Source organism: Argopecten irradians, chromosome 3 (genome assembly GCF_041381155.1).
Source record: "Argopecten irradians isolate NY chromosome 3, Ai_NY, whole genome shotgun sequence".
Classification (NCBI taxonomy): Eukaryota; Metazoa; Mollusca; class Bivalvia; order Pectinida; family Pectinidae; genus Argopecten; species Argopecten irradians.
Window position 1 is genome coordinate 29583317 of NC_091136.1, and position 11656 is coordinate 29594972.

Here is an 11656-nt window from a genome sequence, read left to right on the forward strand (position 1 = left end):
TGAAGAAAAATACTAAATCGTCTGTTCCTGTTTTTGATAGAGAAAAACTACCATTTGTCGGCGGTGGAGCATCTTTAACAAAAGTAGACGAAGTATGTTCATATTCACTTATACATTCTTCATTCACGCTGATTCTTTAAAATGTATGAAGATAATACTGAAGTGCATTAGTGTTGTCATCAAATCATGTTAAAATTCAAAGAACACCATTGTTAATTGACAAATGATGAAGTAACTACACTCCATATATGTTGTAACTCGATCCTAATGTACGTAGACTTTCATACTTATGGAAGTAATTTTAGTGCTCCAGGAACAATGTGCACATTGAACTACAGAATGGGCAATCACTGTTTATAGGTTAATTTCATTAATAAGTCCTTTTAACAATGGTGAAAACAAAAATCGGTCTTTTCCGAGTTCGTACGAAAATAAAGTGCTTTACAGTATATCCACCAAACCCTTAAACCAAACTCGTAAAGCAACTTAGTTTCACGTGCGATTACATTTCGCGCTTTTAAAGGTAATACGTACGAAATCGAGACGAGCCTAATCGCCTCGGAAAGGTTTAGAGTACAGGTAGAGTATACGAGCATAATCACGAAATAAGATCGTCGCGGAAGGTTTACAGTACAGGTAGAGTATACGAGCCTAATCGCGAAATAAGATCGCCGCGGAAAGGTTTACAGTACAGGTAGAGTATACGAGCCTAATCGCGAAATAAGATCGTCGCGGAAGGTTTACAGTACAGGTAGAGTATACGAGCCTAATCGCGAAATAAGATCGCCGCGGAAAGGTTTACAGTACAGGTAGAGTATACGAGCCTAATCGCGAAATAAGATCGTCGCGGAAAGTTTACAGTACAGGTAGAGTATACGAGCCTAATTTCGAAATAAGATCGCCGCGGAAAGGTTTACAGTACAGGTAGAGTATACGAGCCTAATCGCGAAATAAGATCGCCGCGGAAAGGTTAAGAGTACAGGAAGAGTATACGAGCCTAATCGCGAAATAAGATCGTCGCGGAAAGGTTTACAGTACAGGTAGAGTAGACGAGCCTAATCGCCAAATAAGATCGTCGCGGAAAGGTTTACAGTAAATGAAGAGTATACGAGCCTAATCACGAAATAAGATCGTCGCGGAAAGTTTACAGTACAGGTAGAGTATACGAGCCTAATCGCGAAATAAGATCGCCGCGGAAAGGTTTACAGTAAAGGAAGAGTATACGAGCCTAATCGCGAAAAAAGATCGCCGCGGAAAGGTTTACAGTAAAGGAAGAGTATACGAGCCTAATCGCGAAAAAAGATCGCCGCGGAAAGGTTTACAGTACAGGTAGAGTATACGAGCCTAATCACGAAAAAACATCGCGCGCAGAAGGTTTACAGTAAAGGAAGAGTATACGAGCCTAATCGCGAAAAAAGATCGCCGCGGAAAGTTTACAGTACAGATAGCGTAGACGAGCCTAATCACGAAATAAAAATCGCCGCGGAAGGTTTACAGTGAAGGTAGAGTATACGAGCCTAATCGCGAAAAAAGATCGCCGCGGAAAGGTTTACAGTACAGATAAAGTAGACGAGCCTAATCACGAAATAAGATCGCCGCGGAAGGTTTACAGTGAAGGTAGAGTATACGAGCCTAATCGCGAAATAAGATCGCCGCGGAAAGTTTACAGTACAGATAGAGTAGAGGAGCCTTATCACGAAATAAGATAGCCGCGGAAGGTTTACAGTAAAGGAAGAGTATACGAGCCTAATCACGAAATAAGATCGCCGCGGAAAGGTTTACAGTAAAGGAAGAGTAGACGAGCCTAATCACGAAATAAGATCGTGGCGGAAAGTTAACAGTACAGGAAGAGTATACGAGCCTAATCGCGAAATAAGATCGTCGCGGAAAGGTTTACAGTACAGGTAGAGTAGACGAGCCTAATCACGAAATAAGATCGCCGCGGAAAGGTTTACAGTACAGGTAGAGTAGACGAGCCTAATCGCGAAATAAGATCGTCGCGGAAAGGTTTACAGTACAGGTAGAGTAGACGAGCCTAATCGCGAAATAAGATCGCCGCGGAAAGGTTTACAGTGAAGGTAGAGTAGACGAGCCTAATCACGAAATAAGATCGCCGCGGAAAGTTTACAGTACAGGTAGAGTATACAAGCCTAATCACGAAATAAGATCGCCGCGGAAAGTTTACAGTACAGGAAGAGTATACGAGCCTAATCACGAAATAAGATCGCCGCGGAAAGGTTTACAGTACAGGTAGAGTATACGAGCCTAATCACGAAATAAGATCGCCGCGGAAGGTTTACAGTACAGGTAGAGTAGACGAGCCTAATCACGAAATAAGATCGCCGCGGAAAGTTTACAGTACAGGTAGAGTATACAAGCCTAATCACGAAATAAGATCGCCGCGGAAGGTTTACAGTGAAGGTAGAGTAGACGAGCCTAATCACGAAATAAGATCGCCGCGAAAGGTTTACAGTAAAGGAAGAGTATACGAGCCTAATCGCGAAAAAAGATCGCAGTGAAAGGTTTACAGTACAGGTAGAGTATACGAGCCTAATCGCGAAAAAAGATCGCAGTGAAAGGTTTACAGTACAGGTAGAGTATACGAGCCTAATCGCGAAATAAAATCGCAGTGAAAGGTTTACAGTAAAGGAAGAGTATACGAGCCTAATCGCGAAAAAAGATCGCAGTGAAAGGTTTACAGTACAGGTAGAGTATACGAGCCTAATCGCGAAAAAAGATCGCAGTGAAAGGTTTACAGTACAGGTAGAGTATACGAGCCTAATCGCGAAATAAAATCGCAGTGAAAGGTTTACAGTACAGGCAGAGTATACGAGCCTAATCGCGAAATAAGATCGCCGCGGAAGGTTTACAGTAAAGGAAGAATATACGAGTCTAATCGCGAAAAAAGATCGCCGCGGAAAGTTTACAGTACAGATAGAGTAGACGAGCCTAATCGCGAAATAAAATTGCCGCGGAAGGTTTACAGTGAAGGTAGAGTATACGAGCCTAATCGCGAAAAAAGATCGCCGCGGAAAGGTTTACAGTAAAGGAAGAGTATACGAGCCTAATCGCGAAAAAAGATCGCCGCGGAAAGGTTTACAGTACAGATAAAGTAGACGAGCCTAATCACGAAATAAGATCGCCGCGGAAGGTTTACAGTGAAGGTAGAGTATACGAGCCTAATCGCGAAATAAGATCGCCGCGGAAAGGTTTACAGTACAGGAAGAGTATACGAGCCTAATCACGAAATAAGATCGTCGCGGAAAGTTAACAGTACAGGAAGAGTATACGAGCCTAATCGCGAAAAAAGATCGCCGCGGAACGGTTTACAGTGAAGGTAGAGTATACGAGCCTAATCACGAAAAAAGATCGCCGCGGAAAGGTTTACAGTACAGGTAGAGTAGACGAGCCTAATCACGAAATAAGATCGCCGCGGAAAGTTTACAGTACAGGTAGAGTATACAAGCCTAATCACGAAATAAGATTGCCGCGGAAGGTTTACAGTGAAGGTAGAGTAGACGAGCCTAATCACGAAATAAGATCGCCGCGAAAGGTTTACAGTACAGGTAGAGTAGACGAGCCTAATCACGAAATAAGATCGCCGCGGAAAGTTTACAGTACAGGTAGAGTATACAAGCCTAATCACGAAATAAGATCGCCGCGGAAGGTTTACAGTGAAGGTAGAGTAGACGAGCCTAATCACGAAATAAGATCGCCGCGAAAGGTTTACAGTAAAGGAAGAGTATACGAGCCTAATCGCGAAATAAGATCGTCGCGGAAAGGTTTACAGTAAAGGTAGAGTATACGAGCCTAATCGCGAAAAAAGATCGCAGTGAAAGGTTTACAGTACAGGTAGAGTATACGAGCCTAATCGCGAAATAAAATCGCAGTGAAAGGTTTACAGTGAAGGTTGAGTATATGAGCCTAATCGCAAAATAAGATCGCCGCGGAAGGTTTACAGTAAAGGAAGAATATACGAGCCTAATCGCGAAAAAAGATCGCCGCGGAAAGGTTTACAGTGAAGGTAGAGTATACGAGCCTAATCGCGAAAAAAGATCGCTGCGGAAGGTTTACAGTGAAGGTAGAGTATACGAGCCTAATCGCGAAATAAGATCGCCGCGGACGAGTCGTAAATATGAAAATATATATTTATATTTATTTGACCTTGCCTTAAAAGATTGACCTTTCCATGCACTTTGTACTAATCTTCTACTGACGACGTGGTCAGAGCACGCAAATCTTGCATAACAATAAAATCCAGCGACACCTCTAAAACAGGTTAGTGTCATCACTACAATACATGGTCGGTTAAAATAACAATGGGGTAAAGATAGAGGGTGTCACAGACAACAGTACGGTACTTTGTCTCCCCAGACACCGTCATTATCTTCTGAAGATAGGCAAATGCTTAATACAAGTCATGGAAATAGGGACTGTGTTGCTTTGCATTGTCCAGTCACTGTATATATGGAAGTTAGTGAGTAGGTCAGCAAGAACCCATTATAGACTGTTAATACATTGTTAAAGAGGTCACTGAGACTATATCATTTACTTTCTGATTTAGCTTTGCCACATTTTTATTTCTAAAATTTCAGTCGTACTTACCTTAGTTTTTTGTTTAAAATATACATCTAGGGGCATTGAATATTGTTCTGCATTAATTTTCCTTTTACAATTTTAGTTTTGATAATAATAAAGCCGGAGTTTTCTGGTTGTATTATACTACTAATTCTAGTTTTGTATAATTTTGTAACTTTGACACGGATAACGTCTATTTGAGAACATGAACTATACTTGATTTGGACGGGAATTTCCAACAAGTCATTAATCAAAGAACATCTAATGAAGATTCCACGTTATATTTCATTAATAGTTTTTATTTCTTCATCATATTTTGATTGTTCATGTAGGTTGACAACAGAAGGATAACCTAACAAAATGTCGTCTTAGTCTTGTTTTTGGTACACTGGGATAAATTGATATGTTCACACCACGTAATTATCTATTTTAAAACATTACTCCGATTTACAATATATCTGTATAGTTACATTATGAATGTTTCGCTTTATCCTCCGAACCAGTCATTCCATTCTCTTTGTATACGCAATCCTTTCTATAACCGGTTTTCAAGCTGAATGGCTTTTCTGTTCCTGTCGACGTCAAAGAATAAATAACCTGGGTTTGACATCCTTGTAAAATGACTTCATCACGTTGGAAAAATAGTAGTAAGTAAGAAGTGAATCAAGGAATTATGACGTTACCACGTGGATAATGTCCTATCTTCATGACCAGGCATGATTATTGTTATGTTAGGAACACGGAAATGGTGGGCAGCTAGTATAATAGTATATGTACCATGTATCATATGAGTCAATGTTTGTTTAGTTATGCAAGTATTTTATTTTTATCAGAATACGGAAGCAACAACCCACATGTCTGTCAAAAACTACATGTGTATTAATTCTGTCTAAGAAAGTTAGTACATTATACACATAATATAACGTCGTGTATAGTGGAACATAGCGCTACAGACGTGTCGTCTTCTGCTCTTGCAGATGTAGATTATAATTGTGTTTGTTTTGTATCATGAAAATGTCAATTCTTTTCATCGCGAAGACTTATATGGAGTATACGTTATTAAGTCTTTCCAATGTATTATCTGTTTTACTAAAAATGGGAAGTCAGTTGAAATATCTCTCGGTTATTTCTACAAAGGAGAAAATACTAGTCATATTGATTCATTTTTTATGTTCAAAACTTTGCGATTGAAACTCGCGGATATAAGGTGATAGTATCACATACCCCAAAAAATGCCCCGTAGTTCAATATTCTTTAGACGTGTTCTATGAAGTTAATATGTTGTGGGGTTGCAAAATCCACCAACACGCTGATTCTTTAAAAACTTTGCAGTGTTCAATGCCTAGGTACATAACTACTCTTTATGTGCTTTTTATTTATTTTCTATGCTTTAAAAAGACATAAAGGGCCTGAAATGATGTTTTCTAAAATTACTTTGGGTATGTGGCAAGGGGACCCCTTTTGTCCATCTTTTGAACATTTATTTTTTATTTTTATTTTTTTTTTTATTTTTCATTTTTTTTTTTTTTTTTTTTTTTTTTTTTTTTTGTTAATAAAAGGTTCTCCATTCTTTATTTTATATCCATTTATGATGATATTTACGAATTATTTTTTAACAACAAATTGAATTTCAAGCAGAAAAAAACTCAAATTTTTGTCAGGATAAAAATTGTGGATATTGGGTTTGCTCGAAATATTTGGCATGTTATCGATTTTGTCCACATTTTTAAAACATTTCAAAAACATCCTATAGGTATAATCTTATTACAGATACTTTTTTCAAACAAAATTGAAATCAAGCTAGTGATAAAAATATTTGTTTACTAACATATGTACTCTAAAATTATTGCATTTTAATTCATGCATTATCCCTAACAGTACAAAAAACCCAACAACTAGATGCTCTTGGGTGAAACAAATAGTTTCTTTTTTCATATCAGAAATCAAATAATTATTGGAAAGAAGTATTTTTTCGTCAATAACTTAAACTCAAAAGATACAAATTAAGATTATCCATCTCTCTTACGTGGATAAAAACTTTTTAAAATTAAAAATGATTAAAGAGGGAAACGGAGTTACATTTGATTTTCAAATAAAAGATGTATGATTTAAAAATAAGACCAGCACCACAAAGGCTACAGTCTTGATTTTGAGCAATCAGAGGGCTTTTATTTCGAAACAATGAAAACAATGTATTAAAAACTGTTACTATCTCATTCGGCATACCCCATAACCCATGTGTACCAATTTTCACTAATATATCTAAATTTCAACCAATCAGAGGCCTTCATTTTGTTTCCATGGCAGCCAATCTTTTTGAAAATAGAACCATGTTATTCAGCATACCTCGTAACCTCTATGTACCAATTTTCACTTAATTCTGACATTATGTAAACTTCAGCCTAATCAGAGGCCTCCGTTTTGTTACCATGGCAACCAGTATTTCAAAAGGTGTTACCATGATATTAAGTATCTAAAATTGTTACTATGCACTGATTTTAACTTACATCGGACTCAGGAATCATAAATTGGATATGTTTAACTAGGTATACTAACAAAGAAGTGGTCCGTTTCTACCTGCACTCTCTAATTGTAAGTCACTCAAAATCGTCTTCCCGGATTTTAATTTTGAAACTAATTTACACATAGACAGAAAATGTCAAGAGAGTATTTTTAATCGGGGGTAAATTGTGGACAAAAACCAGTTACAGGGTGAAATGAGATGTCAAAGAGCAATGTTTCGTTTTCTTTTTAAAAAAAAGATGTCAATTTTTCGTAAAAAGATATGATTCCAAAATTTTCCGTTAAAAATCTTAAACAAATTACGTAAAAGTATACGACTTACTCAAATGCTTGATGAATAAAAAAGTAGAATATTTAACAAAGGCTGACCTTTTTTGGCATGTTTGTGCAGGTAGTTTTAATGAAAATGACAAAAGGAAGCGTCATTTTAAGGGGAAACTACTAGTAATTTCAATATGCAAAGTTTAAAGAAAATTGGGATGTGGGCAGTTTCTATGGGATTTTTTTACATTAGCTTGAACACAACCTTTGTCATTTTTTTCATTTTTTGTGTGTGTTTATATTCTTTAGTTGAAAAACCAGCATTCGTCTGAGGCAAATCTGTCAGTAAATAAAAATTCTAAACAAAATGTTCTAATGTTTTTTAATGGATGTGATATATATCTGAACATGCTTCACTTTCCGTCATAATTAAATTTTGGTGAAATTTTTTTTTGTGATGAAGAGGTATCAAAGACGAGTGTAAATTACCAAAATGATTTCCTATAAAATGAAAATAGATCCAAAAGTCCAAGTTCAATTAATACATGTATAGCAAAATAATAGAATAATAGCTGACATGGTTTCTTAATTCGGTAAATTTTAAAGAAAATTAATAGAGCATTTTTTCCACCATAAAAACCTTTACTTGTTATTGAAAAGGACGTTATCAGAATAGAATAATCTCCCTTTATCATGTTTAACTTTTTATACATTCACTGCATGCTTTCCTGTTATAATGTTGTCTTAACTTCGGAAAAGGGTTATCAACTCAAACCATGGCCGTTCAAATGCATGAAGAGCTTGAGACACTGTCATAATTCAAGCGTTTGCGTGAAATTTCATGAGTTGTCTCCCTTATCATTAGACTATATTCTTAAGCAATCGCGAAAATACAATTGATTTCTACAGTTTATGAACGATGTATGCGTCTTTTGACGAAACTATTTTTTACTTTCGACAATTCTATTGAATCAAACAGAAACATGTAAAATTCAATTTTCAAAAAAAACAACAAAACATACTGAACAACGGAACAGAACCCAAGAACCCAGCGTCTTCCTTACAGGGACGAGTGCTCAAGTCATAATAAAAAATAAGGCGGTGTTAAAGAAAACATTAGAAAAACGATAAAAACCAGTTAGGAAGAAGAGAAAAGATATGATCCCAAAAGTAGTTGCTTTTGATGAGCATGCTAAGGTGACAGGAGGTAAAATTCTTACGCCCTACTGCTAGGACAGAACTGTATATATTGTTTTCGTTTTGATGCAGTCTCGGCACTGATAAACTAGATTCCAGACTCTTACATTTATTTGCAATATCCTTTCTGTACTGACTCGACAATAATGTTAATAATAGCAGCAGTCCACGTTTAAAGTTCAATCGATCTATTGGTAGGTACCTTGTCATCATAAACTGACAAACACATCAGCAATTAGATAGTGTTGTATCATAAGTATTAATACCAATGTGTGGAAACTCCTATGGCGTGAGGTTTCATACTAACACATTGTTTATCCATCAAAATAATATAATGCGTGTTATATAGGAGACAGTTAACACGAGTGTCCTCCGCCTCTACGGAACAAACAGTATCCTTTATCATGACCCGAGTGTGACCTAGAACAGGGAAGCTTGCTCTTCAGGAGCACATGATTATAACTTTAAAGGTGTATCTCAAGGTAGTTAAGTATCGAACTGCATTATGCTGGCAATTGTGAGAGGAGAGTGCTTAATTAAATTTGCCGTTGCCCAACTGAATGTAGTTCAATTATATTTACATTTGATAACAAATTGATGATAAAATTTCAAGAGATTTTCTATCTTTGAAGACGAAACATCTCATTGTCGTTTAGTAAGGTTACTCAGTGAGATTGTAAATGAATGATTTAATATTAAAACTATAAAACTAAATAATATATATATAAACTAAACTAAAATCAAATCAAAATCTTCGGTTTTATTTTGGTTTAGGTTATTGTTTAAATCGAAGTCTGTAAGAAACATGACTATCATTAGTATAAGAAGCTCGAAATAGAAGGAAAACATATAACATTTTTGTTAACATAGTGTAGTGTATTATTATATAAATTCACATAATAATTTTGCTGTTTTGTATGAACCATATGAATCCATAAAGAGTGTTAATGGATTGTAATATTTGACCTTGTATAATTTTATAACCAAGTAAGAACACCTAGTACGACTACCAACACTGACAGTGTTTTAAAATCAGTTAGGAACACCTGTACGGTGATACCACAAGGCTTTAGATTCTTTTACCAGGGTAGTGTTGATAAGACCATTGGCTACTGGACAACAAAGCACTGGCTATTATCAGTGTCCAGTCTACACCTGGCCCTTATGTAACATTCGGACACTGTTGACCAATGCTACATAGATCAGGCTGACCCAGTGACTGCCGTGACCCGAGTAAACTGGACGTCCGGGATAAAAAGCAGACGACGCTACCCGGGTGATTCTGGTGGCCTACGAAACTTATCATTGAATACACATGGTCTGGATTTGAACATTTTAAGTAAAATAATTGTATCGGAATTATTTACATCAGCGTAAATTAGATGAATTTATAATCAATAATGGAGTAGAACATGACGCAGTCATTTTAAATTGAGTTAGACAAATTTTATTGTTCAATTTTACTACGAGGATAAGGCACAAGTTATAATTTGATTTTTATAATGAAGTAAACACATTGTGTGGATAAACTCAATAACATTTTAAATTTAATGTAAGCAACAAATACGGCAATTCAAAAGATACAAATATTTTCTAACTAAAAACTAATAAGGTTTGGAATACTTCCATGTGTAAGATCCCCATATATAGTGATATTACCATATTTAATGTACTATTGGTTACGTGTATATTCTATAATCACTCCGCGATTTCTCTTTCAAACACACCCCGGAATCGCAGTCATTTCCTCCATATTGCTGCGGGTATATGTATTGACGTAAATTACACATTCCCGTCCCATACACTGTATGCTGGTCAGTTGTCCGTTAAATGGACATATACATTGGTTCACCATTATGTACACTTGTGGTAAGCTGCGTATAGCTATATTAACAGATTATCTAAAATTAGCCATATTTCTTCGTATATTGTCATACCACAACCCTTTATTATTTTCTTTGATTATTTTCGAAATTTAACTAAAGGAAAAAATCAAAACATAATTCTTAGTCTTGAACAGGAGTTTGGATGTTAGTTAATGTAGATATTTTAAATTAATATTGTATACGTGAGCGAAATTAATGATGTAATGAAACGATTCCTTATATGCAGGTGAAAACAAAGTATCATTTGGATTTGCGATGGCGCCGATTTCAAGTTTTTGTTTACCAATATATTTTACTGTTAGAACTTGCATTGGTCGTTCAGGTCTACAAATATATGTTATATATCAGTTACAAAATGTGACACTGTATGAATATTATGTTTACTGTATCATAAACAGTAACTTTCAATAACAAATTGGACACAGGTGTTGCGTATACCGTTTTATAGTTTAACAACAAAAACTTCAACATTTATGTGAAAAATTTGCAATGTTTTCCTCAGCATGTTTTTTTTTAGAAATATCATGTTATAATGTTTAGCAAAATAAAGATGATTGCGCAAGACTACTTTAGACAGAATATGTAACTTTCACCTAGATGTTACTATATGATTTTATATAAAATTTCATCATCTTAGGGTGAACTTGAATAGATATCCATGGTATGGAAATATAACAAATGATTTTTAGTGACTTCTTAAAGTTCATCCATATCTTTGTGGTAAAGCTCCATCAATATAAAGATATATTAAAATTAATCCAAGACTTTATCATTCCATTAATGACAATATCTTTTTCCGTGAAATCATAACGCAGTTAATCAGAAGCGACGTTACAAACGGCAATGTCGTTGTTTCATATATGGACTGATAAAGTAAATTATAAGACAATGAAAATAGTCATAAAAAGCAATTAAACGTGGATTATTTACAAATATGTTGTATTAACCGTATTTATCTGTTAGTCACAACACCGCCTTGGATCAGAAGTGCCCATTTGTTGCGGGGCCGCGGTGGCGGAGTGGTTAAGATGTCTCGACATATTACCACAAGCCCTCCACCTCTGCGTCACGAGTTCGAATCCAATGTATGGCAGTTGCCATGTACTGATCGCTGGTCAGTGGTTTTTCTCCGGATACTCCGGCTCTCCTCCATCAAACATCGCACGTCCTAACATGACCCTGGCTGTTCATAGGACGTTAAACTATTAAAA